This window comes from Balaenoptera acutorostrata, chromosome 2 (assembly GCF_949987535.1).
Source record: "Balaenoptera acutorostrata chromosome 2, mBalAcu1.1, whole genome shotgun sequence".
Lineage (NCBI taxonomy): Eukaryota > Metazoa > Chordata > Mammalia > Artiodactyla > Balaenopteridae > Balaenoptera > Balaenoptera acutorostrata.
In genome coordinates, this window is record NC_080065.1 from 36289936 (window position 1) to 36311260 (window position 21325).

A 21325-nucleotide genomic window follows, 5' to 3' on the forward strand; every position below is an offset into this window, starting at 1 on the left:
ATTAGGTGTCAAACTGGGTACCTTGTCAATGGAAACTCTAGGAGTCTTTAAAGTCAGTAGAGATGAGAGAGAAAGAAGGTTAAGGTGTGGATAAACATTCTAAATATAACTTGCAATGTCTAGGAACAATTACTACATTTTTTATTGTTAAAGGAGGTAAAGTTTTCAACACAAGTGTTTTTTTAATTTATTTTATTTATTTATTTATTTTTGGCTGCTTTGGGTCTTTGTTGCTGCGTGCGGGCCTTCTCTAGTTGTGGTGAGGGGGGTTACTCTTTGTTACAGTGTGCGGGCTTCTCATTGCAGTGGCTTCTCTTGTTGTGGAGCACAGGCTCTAGGCACACAGGCTTCAGTAGTTGTGGCACACGGGCTCAGTAGTTGTGGCTCTCAGGCTCTAGAGCACAGGCTCAGTAGTTGTGGCACACGGGCTTAGTTGCTCCGCGGCATGTGGGATCTTCCTGGACCAGGGCTCGAACTCGTGTCCCCTGCATTGGCAGGCAGATTCTTAACCATTGCAGCACCAGGAAAGCCCAACATAAGTGGTTTAAAATGCAACAATGTGTTTTGCAATCACTGGCAATCCTACTGTTTGGCATGTTGGCTGGTTAGTGATGCAGTACATCCCAAAGGAAGACAGAGTTCATTTTATTGGCAAGACTTTCCACAGTGTCTTAATCCATTTAATTAAACAGGAACTAGGTTTCCTTAACTGTGCTTAAGGTTAACCGTCATTTTAAACCCTTCTTATAAATTCTCAAAAGCCCACTGACCCACATTGCTCCTCTAAATATGAAATTGAAATGAAAAGAATTATTTTGAGTTAAAATTTCTAACTTTTAACATTATCCCCCATTTAAACATGTCTTTTCCTAATTTCTGTGAAAAATGACACATTTGAATCACATTGCTTTCCTGTGTATAGAGTGAGTTTTTGGTGGTGGCAGGTGATATTAATCAATGTTAAAAAGGAATAAAAGTCAGGGCCTCAGATGCAACATAAATAGGAAATTATCAAATGCATCTACCCACATTTTTGCACTACCTCACCTCCTTATCAATTGTTCCAAAGGCAATTAGTCTAACAGAAAAGCCACTTCAAGGCTAAAATATCAAAGAACAAGTAACTAGTACAATAAAAGTTATTAAAGGTATTGAAATGATAGTGCTTTATTACTTCACAGATTATTAAACAGCTATTCAATATTATTTTTCTAAAATCACCATTAAAATTAGTCATTAGAAACCTCAAGAAACAAAACCATCAAACTACAGAAAGAATGATTTTCCATGGTTAAGTGTCCAAGTGAAAAGAATCAATGATTCTTTGTGAAATGTGTATTTCCATGGAAATAAACCGCCATGTTTGGTTGGCATGTATGATACACACGGTCCACTGTAAATTCTTCTTAATAAGAAGATACTCAGAATTTTCTAAAAAAGTGTTTTGCTTATCTGGTAAACTTTCTGGATACTATTAATAGCAGTTAGAACAAAGAAACCCCAAGATCAATCTTAAACACCATTTAGCTGATAGTGCTGTGAACTAGGCAACTTTCCAAAATTTAATGAACAAAGCAGGGATCACAAATTCGGATACCTGCAGGAAACAGGAAGTTAGTCATCAACTGAGGAGAGGACCAAGTACTTCAATGCAAGCAGGATGATCAACAACAGAACTCAGTACTGGGGATCTATATAATAAGGAGTGGCAGAGATTAAGTAAAGTAACATTATCTCAGTTTTCAATACAAATAATATTTTAATGCAATATATTTTTTAAAAAATCCAAATGAATGCAAAACAAGCCATGATGAACAAAATATCAAAAGGCTAAATACAGAATTAGTAATAATGCCCTGCAGAGTCATGTTGAAACCTGAGGCAAAGGGAAAAAATCGGTAATACTGATCCTGTCATCAAAAATATCTGCTCCAGGGCTTCCCTGGTGGCGCAGTGGTTGAGAATCTGCCTGCCAATGTAGGGGACACGGGTTCGAGCCTTGGTCTGGGAAGATCCCACGTGCCACGGAGCAACTAGGCCCGTGAGCCACAACTACTGAGCCTGCGCGTCTGGAACCTGTGCTCCACAACAGGGGAGGCCGCGATAGTAAGAGGCCCACGCACTGCGATGAAGAGTAGCCCCCGCTCGCCGCAACTAGAGAAAGCCCTCGCACAGAAACGAAGACCCAACACAGCCAAAAATAAATAAATAAATAAATAAGTTTATTTAAAAAAAAATAGCATCCTGTAAGAAAAAGTTAAAAAAAAAAATTTGCTCCATATGAATGATTATAGCAGAATCAATTGTGCATGCATATATATATATATTTACAAAGCTATACTAATTTTATAAGTGGATATAGTCATTTATCTTGCATTTCAATGCCATTTTTTTGTACTTCATGAGAGCTGATATTTTCAAAGGATAGCTAAAATCATGCTTTCGTTACTATCAAGTTTAGGGAGTCCAAAAGGAGAATCAATTCAACAACTTGTCTTTGAAGTTGTTTAATTATGTAGTATGATTCCTGCTTATTAGATACATCACCTGGGATTCATTTAGAGGTTTGCATCAAGAAATAGTTCAGTAAGTTTATTGTTTTGCCCTATGAAATTACATGATATTTCTTCCCAAATATGCAAAAAAAAAAAAAAAGCGTGGTCATTAAACCTAATCTTCTAATATATACCCATTAAAACACAGCTTTCTTTTCAGTTCAAGAGCATATCTGTTCTGTCATTGATCAAATAAAGTTAAGGACTGTGATAAATAATAATGTTTAGAAAAGTTTGAAAAATTTCTATATCTAGCCATTTCACTTAAAATCAATGTTTACTAAGCCAGTCAAACTTTTAGCCTAAATTCTGAAATTTCTGATTCATTAAATTGTACCATCCAAGTTCAAATTCAACTGCAATCAAAAATCCCTTTCAAGTGTCTCTAGTTATACCCCTATAATACCAAAATATGAATTAGTTGAAATTCTTTTGTTAACCACATATTTTTAGTTCACATGACCAAATATTTAATTCACTTAAATAATTTTTCAATTATCACTGCATCAGTGTTACAAAGATTATAAATTCTTAGTTCAAAAACTCAATATCTCATGATTTGAGTTCATGACTCTTCCCATGAACTAATCTTAGACCCCAAGTGCTTTCAGGCACTTATTATATAAGGGGATAGATAAAACTAATACACATTAAACATTTAAATCATTATAAATAGTAATATAAGAAAGTACTAAATTTGATATAACAAACTGACAGATTATAAAGGATAGTCAACAAATCTTGTGTAGATAAAAATGATTAATATTTTTGTTGATGATGTGTTGTCTTCATATGTTAACTAATTTAACTTTATAATTACCTGATAACAAAGGTAGTGTCATTTTCCCAACATTCAATGAGGAAAATTAAGTTCTGGAAGTGTAAGTGACTTACCCAAGGCTGCTTGACTGCTAAGTCCAGTGGGTAGCAAAACAAGGATGTAGTGTGTGTGTGTGTGCGTGTGTGTGTGTGTGTGTGTGTGTGTGTCTCCGTATGTATACATGTGTGACTGTGTTTAGCATTTATGGGTGATGGGGAGACAATCACAAGTATATTAAATATAAAAAATCACATGCAGATGGCACTGTGCATTTCTTGTTTTTATTATATACCACCCTAATAATTCCACATCCTTTTGAAGCTCTTGGGCATATCTCCTTAACTCACATTAATTTCACAATTTGATCCTAGAGAACTGAGTTAGAGATAGCTTTAGGATTTGTCGATTTAAAAGAAGAATCTTGGAACAGTAAAGTGAAAGTTGAAGCACAACTTTTAAGTCCAGCTCAGCTTAACATTAATAAGACTTTAAAAGAGAGTATCAGACACCTATCAAACACCATCAGTGACACTAACATAGGATCTGTGACAAATATAGTGAAACACATAAAGGCCATATTGAAAAAATGAAAATGTTTACAACTCTTGACGATGCAGGACTATAAAATCAAACTACATTTTCACATTTACTATTGCAACCTTTAATGAAAAGTCATCATTTCTTGAGATCTGGAAACTATTAAAGAAAAAAGGGAATTTTATTAATATAAAATTAGAAAATTAAATAACTTCTGAGTGAATTTCTGCTATGTCCCTATAACATCATTTCTTGTTTTCAGCCAATTTCCTCACTGGAGAAATCTTACATGCAAACTCAAGTAGAAATATAGTTACTAATTTTGGTTTGGCTTAACATTCACGAAGGACTACAAACCTTCTTGCATTATCACAAGAAGCTTGTTGGGGGAGGAAAATGATGTCTTAGAAAGTTGAAGAAGAGACTAAGTCATGCTAGATAGACTCTTACAGGGGGCCACCATATTGCAGACCTCAGGAACTGCCATTTATATTGTTTTCTCTGTTTGCCCAGGTAATGTCTATTATAGAACACAAAGATCAGGCAAGTTTCTTAATTTCTCTTTTAATTTGCTGTTATTTGAGATGAATGATAACTATCTTTTGGGGTTGTCTGAGATGTAAAGGAAATAACATACAAAATAGTTCTCACGGTGCTTACATAAAGTATGTACCCCAAAACTTGCTCCTTTCCTCTCCACTCATTCCTACAGGATGCCTGCATCTCATGTAGCAAATCTTATTACTTTTGCTACCAGATACAATGCAAATATCTTGGAATCTTTGGTTTGTTACAGCCACTGGAGCTCAGCCAGTCACTGGTCTATTTTTGCCTAAGATTAGTAAGAAATTCTATCACTCATAGCAGAGGAAGCCAACAAAGGTTTTCTTTCCATTAAAAAGATAATATGCTTTTAGGTAATCATGTCACTCCTATTTAAAGCAGCATATCTCTTCAAACATCCTTTATTTTCTTTAATTTATTGAATTAGAGTTCTGCTTTATCTTTAGGTATCTGTGCTAGACAAAGGAGAACTGTCTAGATTGGAGTGTCTCTGTTACTTCTGACATGAATAAATATTGGACTGACTGGAACATGTGCTAATATCAGAATCCCAAATACTTCCTTAAACACCATATTATGAAACTTCGTGGTTTTGCATATATATTTTTCCACTGTAATTATATAATGACTACGCTTGGTTAGTCAAAAAGCATTCTTAGGAATATTGCCTGCCTTAGAAAACTACCTTTGTGTTGTATGAATGAATGAATCTGAACATTTTACTACTAAAAAGATAAAAGCTGATAATGCCAAATAACAGATGACTTTAGTTAATCCAGTGGGGATGAAAGTCACATTTTCATTAAAATCATACTTACTGGTTGCCGGGCTAAGTTTTTTTTTTTCTATTTTTAAAGTATCTTTGTTTGCGAAACAATACAAAATTTCCTTAAAAATAATGAATAAAATAATGATACATATCGATTCCTGGAGGGTTTTATTTCTAAATAAGAGTATACAAATTAGAGTTCATCATGCTGAACCAATCATTTCTTACACTGGTATGAATTATAATATTATTTATTAAGCAACTTGCGTCAAGTTTCATCTGTGCAATGACTCTCATATAAGAATACATAATAGAGAAGCTACAGTTGAGATCACTGGTGGCGTCACTGGGATAAAAGTCCCAAAGTAAATTGGAAGTGATTCTTTGGACAGACAAAGAAAACTAATAGAAAGAGGAATATTTGGTGACTATAAGCAAATTTGGTGACTCCTCCTGCTTCCTTCCTGAGTAATTCGGTCCTAATGCCCTGAAGTCACACAGGACAAATTAGGCGTCTAGGTGGAGGCAGGGCCCCATGTGGAGTCTTGAGGACCAAGCAGGGTGAGGAAAGCAGCTATGTGTCAGCAGTGACCAGTGTAGGATGTCAAAGTCCAACAGAAGGAGAAAGGCAGGAAAGCCTAAAATGGGGAGTCAGAGTCTGAGTAAGATGAGAAAAAAATAATCCATGTGGAGAGATGGCCTGGCTCCGGGCTTTGGAGCCTGAGCAGGATGAGGAGGGTACCTTTGCAAAGGGATGGCTTGTCAGAATCTAGGTGGAGCGATGAGGCTGGCCACACATGGAAAATATTTTGATGTGGGTGACAGAGCCCAAATAGTAAAGGATGCATCTGCTTGAAGAGGAAGCCAGTTGTGGGTGTCAGAGGGACAACGGTACAGAGGAGACCTCCAGCAGTGCAGACGTTCCAGTGTGAAGAGGGTGCCCATACAGAGGTGGCCTGAAGTGGGGAGCAGTCAGAGTCTGAGCCCAGTGAGATGGGAGTTGATGAGGGTGGTGGGGAGGGGACAGCGTGAGAAATCAGAACCTGAGCAGTGAGAGTGGGGACGGGGTACAAGCAGTGGGAAACTGGTTACATACCGCGGTATTGAACAAATTCAAGATATTAAGGTTAATGGAAGCTAGATTGGTATTGCCAGAGAAGGGAGCTGCAAATACAGAACTGGAGAAAAGTAGAATGAACTCTGTGGTTTGGAGTTGGAATTGAAGATATTGATATGAAATGTGTGGTTTTCAATACATGTTGATAGATTTACTTATAGACATAAATATGTGTGTATATGAAATATGTATGAATGTGTATACATATACTCTAAGTTCTGTCCACCAAGACAGTCTGCAAATAATGATAGCCCGATAGCAATGAGTACATCTTCCACTCAAACGTCAAATCTGGCTTCTAATTATTATTCTCCACTTGGAGGAACTAGGGTTCCTTGGAGAAATGGCTGAGTTCAGCTTGGGCAAGGAGAATAAAAAAGGAACCTGGAACATCATTTTATGCCAGAAAACAAGTACATACTCAAGAATGATAGGGATATGTCAAGAGTTCACAGAAGCTAGCTTGAAGGGTCTTCACTGGACAAATCTGAATCAAGTTGAGCATCAAAGTAAATAATCATAGTAATGTCCTGTGACCCACTGAATAAAATTATAAATCATGAGTTCATATTAATATTCCCAAAGTAACAAATGAAAACTTTCATGAGGAACTGGACATTTACATATTTTAAAATACATCCCCACCATACACTTAAGAATTAAAAAGAGAAAAATAGTAAGTTTTTGGTGGAGAAGAGTGGTAGATACCACCCTTAATCAAGGGATCAAAGTATATATTAATAATATTTAGAATATTAAGATCATGTACCACATAATATAATATAATAAGTAGAATACAATATCACTTCTGTGATATTCCTCTCAAAGATGTACAACTTAAATCATGAGTAAACATCAGACAAACTCAAATTGAAGGATAGTTTGCAAAGTAATAGGACTGTAATCTTTGAAAATATCAGAGATTAAAGAGATATGAAAACAAAATACAGCACCTGATTATGAACTGGAAACTTTGCTGTAAAGGACAATATTGAAATTGGCAAAACTGGAATGGATCTAAGGTTTAAAAGGTGGAAACGTATCGGCTCTAACTTCCTAATATTGATGGTTGTATTGTGATTATGCAGGAGAAGGTCTTTGTACGAATTACACAGTGGAATATTTGGAGGTGACTGGGCATCAGGTTGGCTACTTTTCCTCAAATAGTTTAGGGAAAAAATTCTTATATTGTACATGTAGCTCTTCTGTAACCTTGATATTGCTTCAAATTTAGCATTTATTTTTAAGAGAAGAGCAAAAATCTACTAACCTAATTTATGAAGCAAGGGTCTCAGAATGTACTGACATAGGTGTAATACAACAGTCAATCAATTAACATTTATCTGTTGAGTTTTCACACGGGTTCCAGTAGTCTACATGACAAGACATGGCTGCTATTTAATCAAAACTAAGACAGAAATATATGGAAATAATGGATCACTTGATATATGTATACTGGCATTAGATGAAATCAGCAGTCAAGAAGAAAGTGACCCGTGTGACCTGGAAAGGACTCCAGGTGAGATAATCAGTACAGGCAGGATTTCAGGGTGCAGAATGAGCATGGGTTCAGCAAAGGATGGTCAGGACACCAATTTGACAAAGAGCAGAAGGTTTGCAATGGAAAGTAGTACAGGATAAAACAAAGGCAGACAGAACATAGAGATCCTTAAAAGTGATATTAAGGTGTGATGGTGAGGTGGGTAGCTTGCTACTCCAAGCAAAAGACCCACCTTAGCAGGTAAAATCAATTAGAACAAAAATCTATAATCACCTTCCTCTTGATTAGCTGGCAAATAAAGCAATACTTTTCAAGTGTCTTTCCTCAAAGGTAATCCTATTTAGAAGCCCAGTGTATACAGTAGATAAAAATGAAGTTGCTATCATTGAATATAGAGTGGGAAGCCCAGAGCCTCGCCTCTTGACCTGTCTTTGCAACTATGACCACTGACATTCTGCTGAGGAAGACCTAGGACTCAAGGATCTCAGATGGAAGATCACTATAATAGAGCAGTCTGAAGAGGATCTCAGAGGTATTTATGCTTTGAAAGGTGCATCTTCAAGTGGAAAGGTCCACAGTAACAAGCATATATGCTGTTTCTCTTTATCTCTATGCACTAATGTATCAGTCTGCACACAAACCACCCATTCTTACTTCTGCCTGAACTTTCTAGGCCAAATGGAGTTGTTTTTTTTTTTTTTTTTTTTTTTTAGCTACTTTATTATTTATTTATTTATTTATTTTTGGCTGTGTTGGGTCTTCGGTTCGTGCGAGGGCTTTCTCCGGCTACGGCAAGTGGGGGCCACTCTTCATCGCGGTGCGGGGACCGCTCTTCATCGCGGTGCGCGGGCCTTTCACTATCGCGGCCCCTCCCGTTGCGGGGCACAGGCTCCAGACGCGCAGGCTCAGTAGTTGTGGCTCACGGGCCCAGCTGCTCCGTGGCATGTGGGATCTTCCCAGCCCAGGGCTCGAACCCGTGTCCCCTGCATTAGCAGGCAGATTCTCAACCACTGCGCCACCAGGGAAGCCCTAAATGGAGTTGTTTTAATCAAGAAACTTTAAAATCTTTTCTTTCTCCATAAAATGATCATTTGGCACCTCTCTGTAGAAATATATATGGAGATAATACATTTAGCATTCAGTTAAATACTTTTGAATCAAGTTAAAAATATATCAAATTATTTTCTCTATCAGGTAGACATAGTTTGTGAAAATCTGGTTATATAGTCATTACCTTCAGGGATCTTCTTGAAAATATATGAGACTCTGGTCCTGGAAAAGAGACCCCTTAACTGATTCCAGATTTCAGCACCCCAGAGTAATTACAAATTATAGACTAAAGTTTCTTCAAACTTGATATAATTAAAATAATTTCAGAATATTAAAATAACAGAATATTGGGGAAAATATACTCAGAAATAAAATAATATTTAACTGTAATTTCCTCTGAATAAAGTAATTTTCATTTTTAATAGGCATTGATAAAATATAATAGAGTTATCAAATATAGACTATTATGTTTAAATTTTCATTTATTTGATAAGATCTTAAAACTGAGTCAGAACTTTCAATTTATCTAAGCCATAATTGGGAAATGTAAAAATACCTGTAGCTAAAATTGAAACAATGCACTGTTTTAAAACCATCACAAAATGTTAATAATCTTGAGGTATCTTGAAGTTTGTATGTCTCTGTTTATACTTCCAAAATCACAACTATTAATAATTATGTTGACCACTGAGTTTCTTGCCAATCCATGTTAGCCAGATTCTACAATTTCTTTGGTGTGTAATTCTTCTTCCCTAACAGATGCAACACTTCCATTGTCAGATCATCCTAAGATTTAATCCTAATTATGGACCCTGGTGGTCAAGGAAATGTATGAAAGCAGGTGCTCAAGAAGGAGAGCATTGTCTTGTAAGACACTTACCTCACTGGAGGTAAGCAAGGGAGGTCTAATCTTCCAACAAGGGGAGCAGGCCAATTTTGCAGACTCAGAGGGTTCAGGAAATCAAGGAATTGAAGGATTTTAAGTGCATCTAGCCTAATATGCCCCGTTTCAGGTCTCAGGATCATACTTTCTCCCTATCAAAGCCATTATCGGTGACGGATACTTTCCTAAGCTGAGAACAGTTTTCTCTCTTTTATAGTCAAGTACCATGTCTGGTTTTCAGATCTGTCTTTTCTCTGGCTTCAAGAGATGAGAGTCTCTTTAAATACTGCCAAGTAGACTCTCTACCTTTCATACTTTGCTTTAAATTCATAATGAATAGATCTGAGCTTGTCATTTTCTCTTTTCAACACACAAATAGTGTTTAGCAATAGCTACGCAATTCCAGTAATACTTATAGTTACCAGTTTCCTCATAGTTCTCAAACATCATAGACATTGACCAGTTAATCCATGCCCTTCCACCTGCATCTTATCTAAGTTCACCATAGGTGAAAGTTTTAGCAATCACAAAACCAAAGCAAGCCACGGACTATCAACTCTTCGCCTACCAAGTGATTGGGCTCTCACTGCCATCCAGCTAGTGAATTATCTAACCCTAGAGTCCCATCTTTAAAGACTACTTCCTGGCACCAATTTCAGCACTATCTCTATTAGGTTCTGTGTAAATAATTTATTGATTAAGGATCCTCAGGAGAAAGGAAGTAAGTGAAACAGTGTAAGGTAGAAAACAAAACAAAAATACAGACCAAACCAAAACAAACCAGAATGTGGTCTCAGCTAGAGACTAGCTTTTGTCTGATTCCATGGGGAGTCTGAAGCACAAATTGCATCTTAGAGTTGGCTCTACCTTGGGCAAGGGAATCAATCTGGCCCATTTGTCAGCTTTCAGCCTCTGGCTGCCAGGGATGGAGGGTAGGGAAGTGGAGCCGCCACAACCTCCTACGTAATGTTGTATCTGATTCAGCTGAGGTTAATCCTCCTGGGAAGGACCAGCTGTGAGTTTTCAGCAACCAGTCCTTGTGACTAGTGTGGGATAAGCGCTCCAGCCCGGTGAAGGAGATCTGGGCCACTCCACCGTTCAAACCAGGATACTCTTGAGAGTAAAAGGGACAGCTACTGATAAGCAGGCAAAAAAAAATACAAACAAACAAAAACAAATCAAGCATAAACCAGATGAAGACCATCCCAGGCAAACAGGAATGTGTGCTCATCCTACCTCCATCCCATTATTCCCTTGCTACATGGAATACAGCACTGCGTATGCAAAGGCCAGGTTTCCCTAAAGGACACGCAGCCTTCTCCACTGAGGTCTAGGGGTGAAAGACCCCACATCTCCTCTATAAATCTTCTCCCATGGGCTTGGGCTTGATGTAAGGGTGGAGATGATTGAGGGACTCATTTCCTTTCTTTTACTCCTCATTACAGTCCCTCAAGACCAAGAAGGGAATTGCTTACTTTATACTGAACTACTGAAAAGTTTTAATCAGAGAAATAAGGATTATTCTTCATTTAAACATGAAATAAATTCAAGCCCATAGTGCAAAATACACTTTGCTAATTGAATGTTTTTAAATGATATGTCCAGAATCAAAAGGAAAAAGTGCAATAAATCTTTTAAAAATGGTATTAGACGTGTTAAGGTTACAACAAATGTTAAAAAATAAAGAACATTGAGATGGAGTATCTTTTAAAAACACTACATTCAAGAAACCAAAGGACTTGAAAGAATTGTGAAATGTTAAAACATGTTTTAGAAGTTGCAGATGTGAAGTCATTTTGTAGTGTTTCCAATATATAATTTTAAGACATCTGTTTCTGGGAAAATTTTATGAGGAAACAAAACATAGTAAGAAAAAAATCGATTTTCCAAATCCATGAAAAACAGATCCTTGCAAAGAAAAAGAAAAAATATATATGTATTTAATACTGTTTCCTGGAAGTTTACTTAGAAACTAGGGAGAAGTATTTTCTGTTGAAAGGCAGCGATTCCAACTTAGGTGTGAGAGTTTAAGGCAGAAGGGTACACATTTTGCAACTTGTCACCACATTAGCAAGGCTTCATTGTTAATTCTCAGAGTTCTCTCGTCCTGAGTGAAAAATTACTGGACAAATCCATGAAACTAGTGCTGTTTTGATTTTGAGTGAATTATCTGATCAAATCACAAGAATAAGCAGTATGTTGTTTTTGTTTTTCTGTTTTTCTGTTTTTTCGGTTTTTTTTAGTTGAATTGGTATTTTGGGATGTTGAAGTGTAAAAATAATATTTAACAGCTTTGTTGAGATTCAATTTGACAAACAGCAAGCTGCACATGTACAATTTTTGACCTACAAGTATACCCATGAAAACTCACTGCAATCAAAATAATAAACATATTCAATCGTCCCCCCAAATTTCTTCCTACCTCTTTGTAATTGTCCTCCTTGTCCCTCTCTGGCCCTACCCTGTGCCCCCAAAAACCTCTCATCTTTCTTCTGTTACTATAGGTTAGTTTGCATTTTATAGAATTTTATATAAATGAGATCAGACAATATACACTCATTTTTCATCTGGCTTCTTTCATGCCATATAATTATTTTAAAGTCATCCAGTTGGTACATATGTCAATAATATGTTTCTCTTTATAGGTGGGTAATATTCCATTGCACGGATATACCACAATTTGTTCATCCATTCAACTATTGATGGATATTTGGGCTATTTCCTTTTTTTTCTTTTTTTGGCTATTACAAATAAAGTTGCTGTGAATATTTATGTGCAAGTCCTTGTGTGCACATATGCTCTCATTTCTCTTAGGTAAATACCTAGGAATAGAATGGCTGGATCACACAGTAGATGGATGCTTAAGTTTTAAAGACATTGTCATACTAGTTTTCCAAAGTGATTGCATATTTAACATTACCACGAACAAATTAGGCAAAGATTTCTTAGCTACAACAACAAAACCATGATCCATAAAGTTTTAAAAAATAATAAATTGGATTCCATTGAAATGTAAAACTCTATTCCTCAAAAGACATTATTAAGTGAATAAAAAGATAATCCACAGATTGAAAGAAGATATTTGTAAATTCTATATCTGATAAATCTGTGCTCCGCTTCTCTTGTTGCGGAGCACAGGCTCAGTAGGTGTGGCTCACAGGCTCTAGAGCACAGGCTCAGTAGTTGTGGTGTACGGGCTTAGTTGCTCCGCAGCATGTGTGATCTTCCTGGACCAGGGCTCGAACCCGTGTCCCCTGCATTGGCAGGCGGATTCTTAACCACTGCACCACCAGGGAAGTCCAAAAAAATTAAATAACTTCTATCAGTCTACTGCTTCAAATATTTCAATGACTTCTCCTAGCCCTTAGGATACAGTCCCTTTAAAATGATAAACTCTTCATAAATGGTAAAAAAAAATAAAAAATAAAAACAAAAGCAAGTAAATTAGCCTTAGACCTAGCTTTACCTTACCTATTTTTCTTAATATCTTCTCTCATGCACTTTATTCTCAGTCCTACCAAATTCCTTCCTCAAACCTTCTATATTCTCTTTTATTTCACAGCCTTCCATAAGTTGTTCCAACTACTTGGAACATTTTCTTAGTTTTTCTTGACCTCTTTGCCTTGTGAACTTATATATAACTTCTACTTATCCTTCTACATAATTATCTTGGTGGTCATTTCCAACAGGAAGCTTTCACAGATCTTAACAATATTTGGGTAAGTTAGTTGTTTGCACTGTGTGCATTCACATCACCTCAGACATGATATCTAAAAATTATAGCTATATTGAGCCATCTGAATCAGAAAGTACTGTGGGGACAAGTATCATATCTGCCTTTTCCACAACTATATCCTTATGCTTAGAACATACTATGCATTTAATTAATATTAGTTTGCTTGAATGGATGAATGTATTAATGAATGAATACAGAAATGAGAATCCCTGTGCTCACAGAAGGGAGGCTCACAGAGAAGTGGAAAGACAAGAAGAAGTTAAAGGGTAGGAATGAGTGTGAGCAGAAACAAAGATGAATAAGCATTTGGTAGATGGCAAAAGGTTTGTCTAATCAGCTCTCACAAATAAATACAAAAGCCTTTGCTACCCCTACTTCAAGGCAGTCTAATATGACTCTGTTCACATTTGAGGATGTACACTAAGCTTTAGGAGTAACAAATTAAATGCAGCCAGGAAGCAAAACATAGACAAAGAAATTCTAAATAATTGCCCCTAATGACATTGGTACACACTGCAGAAAGAATAGAGGATGGCTGGAGGTAAGAGAAAGAGGGAAGCTGTCTGATTGAAGTATGGCAATCCTAAGTGAACAAAAGCATGGCATGTATTTCTTAGCCAAAAGAAGTTCACCAACACTAAGTAAATGTGCCTTCTTGAAGGTTGTACTTTAAAAAAGAAGAAAAATACACAAGATATCATTTTCAGTGCTAAAGACAAAACTTACCATTATCTTATTAAAATTTGACCCAGATATCAAACTATTCAATGTATTATTGTCCTTTCCCAAACCTTTTATTTTACTCAATCCTTTTACTTCTATTGAACTTAAAGTTTTGCCAATATTTTCAAAGATTCCAGTGGACCATATGTTCTTCAGACAAAACGGTAGCACTCAGTTTTATTAAATATTTTTTGTATATGAAATTATACATTTGATACCTGACTTTTATTGTTTATTGGGGATAATTTAAAAGTGCATTACCTGCAGGATAATTCATAATAATATGAAGAATTCTACAGATTTAGAAAACAGTAAATGGAGGATTGATGCCTTTTCCTGGGAATTAATCAATGACGAGTGAATGATTTCAAAGATTATGTGGCAAAGGGGCAGACTAAAGGTGCTTAGCAGGAAAAAGAATTATCTACTAATCTTTGTTTAGTTGAATTGGTAAATACTGTTGAACTTCCTTCAGGGAAAGAATAAGTCCTAGAAATGTTTACCTACAGATATTGGCAAAGCTAATCCAAAACTGCCATTTTTATACAGACACAAATCCTTGCCTAGACTTGATTTCAGGCTGATAGAAACATTTTTTAAACACTTGTTTGTTCAATACATAACTATCTATGAATATGATTATTTCTTCCAAATCTACTTTGCTCATTGACGTAGTTTTCCTTTGATAGGGTAACCTAAATACAATATATAGAGATATTTTCTTAGTATCCATATATAGATCTGTGCTCTAATATATGTCAATGTCATGTTGAATTTGTCTCTGAAAAAACACTAGTGATTCAGCTGAAATAATGAGCCAAATCAATTTTATAGTGTTTTATATACAAAGAATAGCCATCTGATTCAGCATTTTACTTTTTTATTGGTATTGTGGAATGTTGAGGGTTAGTGGAGGGAAAGGAAGATGAGGTCTCCATGCAGGAGATTAAAGATCCAGCCTGGAGTCCATCACCAATGAAATCAGTGAAATCATATTAATAAGCTAATGATAAAATATCCATTTAACAAATTCATAAATTTTGGTCACATTTGAGACCTAGTAGTGTTAATGCTACTGTTCAGAGTCACTCTGCAACCTTCTCTTAACTGTTGTTTTGTAGCCTACATTTCCCCAGACCATGATAGCTGGGGTTTTACATAAAAACATGTTAATGGTAATTGATCAGCCACTGACTTTCACTCCTACCTGCTACTGTGAGACCATAATTTTCCTGCAAATGCCACCCTCCATAGTTATTTCCAGACATTCATTAAAGAATATTTCAAGTTTGCTTGTGTACAAAGTTTATGAGATACCACACGGCACCACCATCATCTTACTATTTAGCTCTGGACCCCTCTCTGGTGATGCGGGAAGCCAGGGACTGTGTTTTTACTGCCCACAAGCTGTCCTCCTCTGTCCACTGTTCCACCACTACCACCCCCATACTCTGAAGCTCTTTCAGGCACAAACCAGTGCTGAGTTTGGGATTCCTCAAAGTCTAAACACTGTGCTGGTTTCTTTTCTTCATTTGTATGCTATCCTATAAATGACCAGGTTTAAAAAGAAACAAGATAAAGATTCTAATTCTAAAATGATAATATAATAATTTTAATGTGAAAGGTACTAGATAGGTTAAATGGCAGATAAGACATAGCTAGAGAAGGAAAAATAAGTTCAGAGAGAACAGAAAAGAGAAATTACACATAGTGCAGCATAAAGAGTTAAAAACATGGAAAGTATTAAACTGAAGGTAAGGGAAGACTTAACAGAGAGAACATGAAAAATGTAATATTCAAAGAGATTAATGACTGAGAATGATCCAAAATGGCTGCAAGACAAAAAATCAGACTCTTAAAGCATAATAAATTCCAAGTAGTGTATATACAATAAAACCTATTTCTAAGCACATTTCTGTTAATACTAAGGATATGCAAATTGTAAAAATAGCAAAAGAGAAAGAAAAAATTAAAGACAGACATATTTGTCATCTTGTCATAAAATTAAACCTGTAAAAGAGTAGAATAATAACTCTAAGAGCTAATAGAAAATAGTTGATTGACTAGAACACCCTTTGAAATTATTTTTAAGGAATAAGGATAAAATAAACTTTTCAACCAAACAAAAAGCAGCCTTGAAGAAGAAGAGAATGAAAGCTAGAAGAAAGGACTAATATATAAAAATAAAAGATAGGGAATATAGTTTGTAAAATCATGGGAAATACAGAGAAACAACTTTTTTATAAAATAATAATAGCAATAAATAGTAATCATTAATCATGGATGATAAAATACAAGATACAACTAATATAGTATACTCCTTTCTTAACATTTATGAACAGGATATTCTAGTAAGCTTATAATAGTAGGAGGGGAAAAATGAATTAAATTTAGACTTCGTAAATTATGCTAAATGTCTAGATAATCAACAAAACAATAATAGTTTTATTTCTTCACACCAACAGAAGGGGAAAATCGAATTTTTAAAACTTAGTCATTCCAAAAGAAGTCAGGAAAAGATAAAAAAAGAAAACATGGGAAAAGCTGGAAACAAAAATTACCAAGTAAGATGTAAAAATAAAACTGAATAAAACACCACAATAAATATAAAGGGACTGCATCAGCCAACATCAGAAGTTATCATATAGAAATCACACATAGATTATGACAGCTTAGTATAATTGCTATTATGTAGGCATACACAACTAGCTGAGAAGAAAGACAACTAATATTAACGAGACCAAAAAAAGGCTTTTTAGAGAAGGTAATGTATGAGCTGAGTATCTGAGTATGCATGAGAGTTTGCCAAGGACACAAAATGGACAAGAACATTCCAGAAATAAAATAGGCATTTGTGAAGAATAATTGTGGTGTATTTTTATCTTTTTCCCTCATTCAATGGAAAAATGAAAGGGTAGGAGAAAAATAGAAAAAAAATGTTAAAATCCTTTTCCCATTTATAAAAGATTTACCTGTTATTGAAAATTTTCCCTGATGATCTTTTAAAATAAAAGATGTTTTCATTATCTGGGTTAGTTCTATAGAACTTTAGATAAGTGATTATAAACATTGGCAGTAGCTCTCATAATAAAGTTTGCATGGTATATTAAATGTTTCATACATTCAATACTCTCTGATTTTTGGTATTAAGAAGATCTTTACATTGTGAATAAAGGTGGTAATATGCAATAGATTTTTGTTTGCTTCTTTGTTAGTTTTTAATGTCCTTTTTGGCAAAATAAGGAGTTGGCAACAAAATCAAATCTCTTTTTCCTTTGTATTAAATTGCATTTTATTGTCCACAAAATCCAAAAGTCTGGAAACCACTAGATTAAATGACTGTCAAAACTTTTTTTGCAAAGAACTACGCAACTTGAAATATAATGTTTTCCAAAGACTACAGACGAAATTTGAAGACTTGGCTTTAAGTAGAACCAATCTGAAAACTATACAAGTAGTTTTCTCCCTAGTTTCATAAATGCACTTCTTCAGTAATGAATATACTGTGTCTCTTGTGTTCAGAATGGTAAACCAAAAACCAGGCATAAAAACTTCATATCCTGTTGTTTTCCTCCAGGGGGAAAAAGTCTCATTTAATAATTCAGTTGCTATGCATGTACGTATGCTTTTAAAAATCATTCAATATTTGCATATAAGCTTATCAATAAAAGACCATAATGATCAACTAGTTTCCTGGAATGATTAAATTATTTAACATTATGTGCCCACTGATACTTAGCAAATACACTACGCTTGTCTAAGAATTGAATATGATATCAAACAATGGAAACTTATCATACCCTATTCAATATGGAGCTCATGTTTAGTTTCCAAAAACAAAGAGATAAAAAGTGGAATTTGGAGGACTTTCAAGATGGTGGAGGAGTAAGACATGGAGCTCACCCTCCTCCCCACAAATACATCAAAAATATATCTACATGTGGAACAACTCCTACAGAACACCTACTGAACACTGACAGAAGACCTCAGACTTCCCAAAAGGCAAGAAACTCCCAACGTACCTGGTCATGTGGCTGACAGGGTCTTGGTGCTCTGGCCAGGTGTCAGGCCTGAGACTCTGAGGTGGGAGAGTCAAGTTCAAGACACTGGACCACCAGAGACCTCCTGGCCCCACATAATATCAATTGGCAAGAGCTCTTCCAGAGACTTCTGTCTCAACACTAAGACCCAGCTCCACTCAACAATGAGCAAGCTCCACTGCTGGACACCCCATGCCAAACAACTAGCAAGACAGGAACACAACCCCACCCATTAGCAGACAGGCTGCCTAAAATCATAATAAGTTCACAGACAACTCAAAATACATTACCGGATGCAGTCCTGCCCACCAGAAAGACAAGATCCAGCCTCATGCACCAGAACACAGGCACCAGTCCCCTCCACCAGGAAGCCTACACAAACCACTGAAGCAACCTCACCAACTGGGAGCAGACACCAAAAACAACAGGAACTACAAACTTGTAGCCTGCAAAAAGGAGACCCCAAACACAGTAAGTTAAGCAAAATGAGAAGACAGAGAAATACGCAGCAGATGAAGGAGCAAGGTAAAAACCCATCAGACTAAACAAATGAAGAGGTAATAGGCAGTCTACTGAAAAAGAATTCAGAGTAATGAAAGCAAAAATGATACAAAATCTTGGAAATAGAATGGAGAAAATACAAAAAATATTTAACATGGACCTAGAAGAACTAAAGAGCACACAAACAATGATGAACAACACAATAAATGAAATTAAAAATTCTCTAGAAGGAATCAATAGCAGAACAACTGAGGCAGAAGAACAGAAAAGTGACCTGGAAGATAAAATAGTGGAAATAACCACCACAGAGCAGAATAAAGAAAAAAGAATGAAAAGAATGGAGGACAGTCTCAGAGACCTCTGGGACAACATTAAACGCACCAACATTCGAATTATAGGGGTCCCAGAAGAAGAAGAGAAAAAGAAAGGGAGGGACTGAGAAAATATTTGAAGAGATTATACTTGAAAACTGCCCTAATATGGGAAAGGAAACAGTCAATCAAGTCCAGGAAGCACAGAGAGTCCCATACAGGATAAATCCAAGGAGAAACATGCAGAGACACATATTAATCAAACTATCAAAAATTAAATACAAAGAAAAAATATTAAAAGCAGCAAGGGAAAAACAACAAATAACATACAAGGGAATCCCTATAAGGTTAACAGCTGATCTTTCAGCAGAAACTCTGCAAGCCAGAAAGGGGTGGCAGGACATATTTAAAGTGATGAAAGGGAAAAACCTACAACCAAGATTACTCTACCCAGCAAGGATCTCATTCAGATTCGACAGAGAAATTAAATCCTTTACAGACAAACAAAAGCTAAGAGAATTCAGCACCACCAAGCCAGCTTTACAACAAATGCTAAAGGAACTTCTCTAGGCAGGAAACACAAGAGAAGGAAAAGGCCTACAAAAACAAACCCAAACAATTAAGACAATGGTAATAGGAACATACATATCGATAATTACCTTAAATGTATATGGATTAAATGCTCCCACCAAAAGACATAGACTGGCTGCATGTATACAAAACAAGATCCATACATATGCTGTCTACAAGAGACCCACTTCAGACCTAGGGACACATACAGACTGAAAGTGAGGGCATGGAAAAAGATATTCCATGCAAATGGAAATCAAAAGAAAGCTGGAGTAGCAATTCTCATATCAGACAAAATAAACTTTAAAATAAGGACTATTACAAGAGACAAAGAAGGACACTACATAATGATCAAGGGATCAATCCAAGAAGAAGATAAAACAATTGTAAATATGCAACCAACATAGGAGCACCTCAATACATAAGGCAAATGCTAACAGCCATAAAAGGGAAAATCAACAGTAACACAGTAATAGTAGGGGACTTTAACACCCCACTTTCACCAATGGACAGATCATCCGAAATGAAAATAAATAAGGAAAAACAAGCTTTAAATGACACATTAAACAAGATGGATTTAATTGAAATTTATAGGACATTCCATCCACAAACAACAGAATACAATTTCTTTTCAAATGCTCATGGAACATTCTCCAGGATAGATCATAGGTTGGGTCACAAATCAAGCCTTGGTAAATTTAAGAAAATTGAAATTGTATCAAGTATCTTTTCCAACCACAATGCTATGAGACTAGATATCAATTACAGGAAAAAAAACTGTAAAAACTACAAATAAATGGAGGCTAAACAATACACTATTAAATAATCAAGAGATCACTGAAAAAATCAAAGAGGAAATCAAAAAATACCTAGAAACAAATGACAATGAAAACACGATGACCCAAAACCTATGGGTTGCAGCAAAAGCAGTTCTAAGATGAAAGGTTATAGCAATACAATCCTTCCTCAAGAAACAAGAAAAATCTCAAATAAACAACCTAACCTTACAGCTAAAGCAATTAGAGAAAGAAGAACAAAAAAACCTTGCAAAGTTAGCAGAAGGAAGAAATCATAAAGAGAAGATCAGAAATAAATGAAAAAGAAATAAAGGAAATGATAGCAAAGATCAGTAAAACTAAAAGCTGGTTCTTTGAGAAGATAAATGAAATTGATAAACCATTAGCCAGACTCAACAAGAAAAAAAGGGAAAAGACTCAAATCAACAGAATTAGAAATGAAAAAGGAGAAGTAAAAACTGCCACTGCAGAAATACAAAGGATCATGAGATATTACTACAAGCAATAATATGTCCATAAAATGGACAAACTGGAAAAAATTGACAAATTCTTAGAAAAGCACAACCTTCCGAGACTGAACCAGGAAGAAATAGAAAATATAAACAGACCAATCACAAGCAATGAAATTGAAACTGTCATTAAAAATCTTCCAACAACGTATAGCTGATTCACTTTGTCATAAAGCAGAAACTAACACACCATTGTAAAGCAATTATACTCCCAATAAAGATGTTAAAAAAAAAAATCTTCCAAAAAACAAAAGCCCAGGACCGGATGGCTTCACATGCGAATTCAGTCAAACATTTAGTGAAGAGCTAACACCCATCCTTCTCAAACTCTTCCAAACTACA